Source organism: Zea mays, chromosome 9 (assembly GCF_902167145.1).
Source record: "Zea mays cultivar B73 chromosome 9, Zm-B73-REFERENCE-NAM-5.0, whole genome shotgun sequence".
Lineage (NCBI taxonomy): Eukaryota > Viridiplantae > Streptophyta > Magnoliopsida > Poales > Poaceae > Zea > Zea mays.
Genome location: NC_050104.1, coordinates 115,539,441 through 115,545,758, shown reverse-complemented (window position 1 = coordinate 115,545,758; position 6,318 = coordinate 115,539,441).

The following is a 6,318-nucleotide window of genomic DNA, read 5'->3' as shown; positions in this document are numbered from 1 at the left end:
CGGTTTCTAGACCGGTTGAACCGGTTTTGGTCAGTTTGACCAGCCGCTGCTGCCCCTTTTCTCTCCTCTCCTCTCTACTTTCTATCTTCACTCTCTCATTTCTTCCAGCCGCCGACGCCCTCACTTTTCTCTCTCCCTCTCTCACATCCTACACCCAAATCCCTCTAAAACTATCAAAACTTCGTGGAGATTGTTGGAGATTCGATCCCCTCGGGCTCCTCCACCATCTCTCCACTCTTCTTTGTGATTTTTGTGGACGGTTTCACAGATCGGGTATTGTTTCATCCTCCGTATTTTTGACTCGATCCATACAGTTCTTGATTATCTTAAGTGTCTCTTCAAGGAGATTGTTTAGTTTAGGTGTATGGCACACTTAAACTGTTATCATTGTCTCGAACATTGTTTTGAGTTAAGTAGGTTGGTATTGTTCATTGTAGCTAAACCGTTCATATGAACGGTTGAAGTGCATGCCCAATATTATACTTGTCTTTTCTCAAACGTGTTTGTTAAACTCCTTGAACATCAAATATCTCTCTCACCATATGTATTTTTGGTTTGATCTTTGTGACGGAACCTCCCAAGTCATTAGGCCCACCTACAGTTGTCCTTATCCAACGGACCTCAGACACCCCTGCAGGTGGACCTGATCACTTGACAAGTTTGGTACCTGACTTCCTTACCTTCCCAAGAGCGTTTTACCCGTCACGCAGACATTACAATTCATCGGAGATACGAAAGTGCAGAAGCAGTTACAATAACTTACTTTATTAAAAGTAAGGCAGAGTTATAAATTTACAGACTAGAACATAATATATGAGTGCTGAGTATTATTATTACAAACCAGGGGAGGCAAAAACTCCTCCCGAATAAGTAGTAAAAAGTTTTTAACGGAGGGCCTTCCCTCCCGCAGCTCTAGTCTTGGTTACGGGGATAGACAAAAGAATCTCCAGTATGATGGCTTCATATACTCTGCCACATGGTCTAGCTGGAATGGCTACGGGGATAGACAAAAGAATCTCTTCTTGACCATAACTCAACCTGATGGTTCTCAGATCAATGTTGAGGATTGCTTTATGCTGGGCTAACCAATTCATGCCCAAAATTACATCTATGTCTTGGCCTTTTAGAATAATCATATTTGTTGGAAAGTCTCATTCAGCCAATGTTACGGGCACTTGGTAAGCCACTTCTTTAGTAAATATTTGTCCCCCAGGCGAATGAATAGTAAACCCTTCCCTTGATTCAGTATATGGAATGCAATATTTTCCACAAACTTCTTGCTTATGAAAGTATGCGAAGCACCAGAATCAAAGAGAATAACTGCAGGGTGATTGGCCACGAGGAACATACCCATCATAACTGGTTCGCCTTCCGGTGTTGTGGCCACTTGAGTATAATAGATCCGTCCCGTTTTCCTTGTATTTTTGCCCGTGGTATTGTTTGCCGCATTTCCCTTGGAACTCCCGGAACTCTGTTGATTATTTGATCGATTCTGCTTCGGGTATGGACAGTCCTTAATAAAATGCCCGGACTTTCCACAGTTGAAGCAGCTTGTTGATGACCTTGGAAGAGCAGGGAAACAAGTGCCAGGGGCACCCGGCTGATTTGTAGCAGTGGGTGCAGCAGTAGGACGGATAAAAACTGGTTGCTTGAAAGGGTAGGAGGGTGGGCGCGATGAAGAACAATTCTGATTAAAAGGCCGGATTACCAACCTTCGTCTTTTCTCAGACCCCTGGTTGGGCCTGTCGCCTCCATTCCCCTTTGATTTTCCGGAGCCTGCATATTTGGCTTCTACTGCCAGCGCCGTGCTGACAGCTCTTCCATAAGAAAGATCAATGCAGGTGGCCATCTTTCTTTGCATTCGATCATTCAGGCGTCTCATGAAGCAATTCCTCTTCTTTAGATCCGTGTTGACTTGATCGATAGCGTATTGGGACAAGTAGTTGAATTTATTGAGATACTGAGTGACAGTATCCTCGCCTTGCTTGAGCTTCATAAACTCCTCCTGCTTCATATGGAGGACCCCTTCAAGTATATAATGCTCCCGGAAAGCCAATTTAAACTCATCCCAAGTAATTTGATGACCGGTCGGCTGAATGGCAACATAATTTCCCCACCACGTACTGGCAGGGCCTCGCAGTTGTTGTGCCGCAAACAAGGGCTTTTGAGTCTATGTACAACGGAGAAGCCCGAACTTCTGTTCAATAACGTGGATCCACTCATCCGCTTCCAAAGGATCTTCTGCCTTGACAAACAATGGAGGGCGTGTCTCTGAGAAATCCATATATGATGTTTCACGGGGTCCTTGCGGATATGCCCGCCCGCCTTGTTGCTGCATCTGTTGCCCTGCCATTTCCCGCAGGAAACGGGTGTTGTCAGCTGTGGCATTAACCAAGGCAGCGATGACCTCAGCTAATGTTGGAGGTACTGGGGGTGGATTCGGGGTTGCTTCCCTCCCACGGGAGGTGCCCGCCCCATCCTGTGCGCGAGTCTTAGACGGCATCTGAGGCAAAGAACATTTGAAGAAATATGATATGCCAGAACAAACCGTCCATTTCACATTACTGAAAAAGGTAATGTTACAGACTCGTATATACAACAGGATTACATTACCTATTACACATTACTACTACTTCTCTACTATACTACTCTTGCTTCTTGTCGCTTTTGGTAGCCTCGCTGTCAGGGGTAGGAGACCACTGGTCGACCAAATTCATTGAAGGAGGGGGCCCTGAAAAGGTCCAGCTCTCCTCCGAGGGCTTCTCCTGCTGCTCCAGATGGTCCGGCTCCCATCCCGACAGGATCCGCAGGGACGTTCGGGTGTAGTTGTGAATACAACACATGAACTTCTTCATGTAGTGTATTACAATAGACCTGCAAGTTATCCACGGATGAGCTAAGCTCTTCCACGCGGGCTCGAGCTCTAGCTTCCTTTGCCCAAGCTAGTGAACGAGAGTTCACAGCCCAGTCAAGCGCTAGATCCCATTCCGCAAGTTGGTCTTGCAGGTGGCGGATGTCTGTTCTTAATTCGTTTATCCTTTCACCATCCGCGACCCATATATCGTTCCTATGACGGAGTTCTGATCGAAGCTGGTCAACTTGTGCTTCTAGATCCCCGATTGGATTGTTACTACCACTGCTACTATCTTCATGTTGTGGGGCAAGTTGATGACGGGGTACGCCAAACGGCCCGGTAGACTTGCGCGCGGTCTTTCTCGTGCGCGACGACATATCTCCATGAGGGGAAAATCTTATTAGCATAGTTTTTAGCATGATGCATGTATAATTACAGAATCAACCTTCGTTGATTCACACCTTCTATACATTGCACTCCTACTATCTGGTCTTTAAAATAAACTCTTCAGAAGATGCTTAGATAAGAAGGGAAGAAATTTTCTAGATAAGTCTTTGAAAATTCTTTTTGAAGATGTCTCATAACATCTGCAGAGATGGGCTTCACCCCGATACCAGCTGTGACGGAACCTCCCAAGTCATTAGGCCCACCTACAGTTGTCCTTGTCCAACGGACCTCAGACACCCCTGCAGGTGCACCTGATCACTTGACAAGTTCGGTATCTGACTTCCTTACCTTCCCAAGAGCGTTTTACCCGTCACGCAGACATTACAATTCATCGGAGATACAAAAATGCTAAAGCAGTTACAATAACTTTATTTAAAGTAAGACAGAGTTATAAATTTACAGACCAGAACATAATATATGAGTGCTGAGTATTATTATTACAAACCAGGGGAGGCAAAAACTCCTCTCGAATAAGTAGTAAAAAGTTTTTAACGGAGGGCCTTCCCTCCCGCAGCTCTAGTCTTGGTTCTCTTCTTTGGGTACCACCTTTGAACAGAAGCAACAAAAGTTTGTCGCTTCCTCACCTAAAACAACATGGGACAAAGCCCTGAGTACGAAGTGTACTTTCGCAAGACTTACCCGACAAAGTAAAAGACTCTCAAGGATATGCTGGCTTTAAGGGAGTCAAGGTAAGGCTTATCAATAATCAATGACTCTGTTCGCAGAAATGCTTACTAAAAGTGGATCCTTAAAAATCCAGTTTTATTTGTCAAGTTAAGTAAAATTACCTGCAACTAGAGTTCTTTCTACCCTAGTTCAATCACTTGACCTGCACTAGCCAATTTCTTAACAACCCTTCAACTTTACTGGAATGCTACGTGTAAGTTAGTGACTAAGTCTTCATATCCGCGAAGTTACGGCGATTCGAATCGATTATACTCAGCTGAGGATCTCCAATCACACGACATGTGTAGCACTTAACCCTTGCATATGTCAACTCACCACTGGGGTTCTTAAGACCAGATCAGGTTCACGCCAACCGAGAGCACAGATACACCACCGTCCAGCCTCTTGCCACGGAGGGTACACACTACTCTCGCCATCTCTCCATGCCCATTGCGTGTTATCTTATTCTGGTATTAGTCTGCCCAAGGCAAAGCTTACCCATGACGAGGCATGTGACCAGTTAAAGGGTCCTCGGTTAGCAGGCCTACATCGAGACGACCCTTAATCGACTCAGACGGAGACACTACACCGAGACTCTCTTCTCGTGCAGGTCACCCGCCCGGTCTCAGCTTAATCATTTCAAACCCAAAGTTTGGTACATGACAGAGGTACATCTTTTTTGATGTTGAACCCATCATGGCCATGATGGATCCACCAAGTTTTATTTTCAAAAACATCCCACCCACTTTGCCACATCATCTTTTGTGAAAACAAAACATTTTGTTTTTCTAGAGCAGGGCTAGGCATAAGAAAAACCTTTTGTAAAACAGGGGATCAAAGGAAGGTAATCAAATTCAAGGAAGGAAATGCAGGAATTGTTTTAGCACACAACTCCTATCACCTAATGCATCAAGCAAGTGAGAAGGATTTTAAAAGGAACAAGGTGGCAAATGCATCGGGGCTTGCCTTGTGTTACTGGTGAATTAGGCTCGGTCCCGCAGATATCAAAATAGAAATAACTGCCTGCCTGATGTTCCTCAGGTGGTGGTGGTGATGAAGTCCTTGTCTCTTCGACTTCTACTACCTCTTCGTTTTCTAAATATAACCAAATATAATAATGAATGATCATGTAGTGCTCATGAAGATGCAAAGATAATAAAAGTTTATTATCTAAGGTCTTGAATACAATTTTCCTTCATAGATCTTCGAGAACTTAGGGTTTCCGGAGTCAATAGTGAAGTTCAAAGGGCATGAGCTACAGCGTGGCGCAACCAAGGTCACCGGCGCTTCCACGGCGACGCCGGTAGTCCGGCCACGTCGCAACGGCTATAGGCACGATGATAAACTCCAATCCGTGATCCTATCCATCCCCCCCGTGAGATCTTTACCTTCTCGTAGAAATCTTCTACGTGCAAAGCACGAATCCTGGCGACCAGCACAAATCTGGACGCGGATCGCCGGCGGCGAGCTGACTGAGCTGACAGTCTAATCGGGATACTGTACCATCGCCTAGTTTCTTCAGAACGACTGACCAAGCACCTTCAGGGCGGATTTTCACCAAATTTTATGTGACGACTCCATCCTCCCTCTGCACCAAAGTTGTAGACCTATCAACCATCTTCACCTTTGTTATAGCATCACTAGTCAGATTCCTACTGGATCATGCTTAGAATTGAGCTCTAAGTTCATGAAATCCTACTGTTAGTCTGACTTCAGACTTTAGGTAGTCTGACAGCACGACTTTGGGCACATTTTTTCCAAAGTTTTCATAACAACAATGTTTAATCCCTTAAACAAAGTTGTTCTCCTAACATAGCTCTATAGATTTGATGTGGTGACCCTAGGCAAATTCTCTATATTTTTGGATTTACAGAGCCCTAAAGTCAACCCTCTCTTGCTATTTTCAGACTTAAGAAATGGGCACAAATGTGCTTTTTGCAAATAAGCCCAAAACTTGGGGTTTAAGTTGCAAAAGCACATCCTTGTGAACCATATGACTTAAGATACTCTAATCTCATGGTTTTTGCACTTTAGTCCAAAAGTGCACTAATTTTGCACTTAGCCCCCTAGGGTTTAAGCTTAGGGCTTTCTAGGGTTCTATTTAGGGCTGTTGGTTCTCCTAGGGTTTTGATATCCCTTAACTTCATTAATGGTGGTATTTTATGATCATTATTATCATGTTTTGAAGTTTTCTCTTATTAGGCTTTTCTTTTGCCCTTCTGAGCCCAATTTAGGTTAAGTATCCTACCCTAGGGCTTCACTGGTAACATGTCACATCAATACAACTTGTTTGAAATTTTTGCCTAGTGAATGCTTTCTAGGTGTGACAAACACATGAAATGCCAATGCTT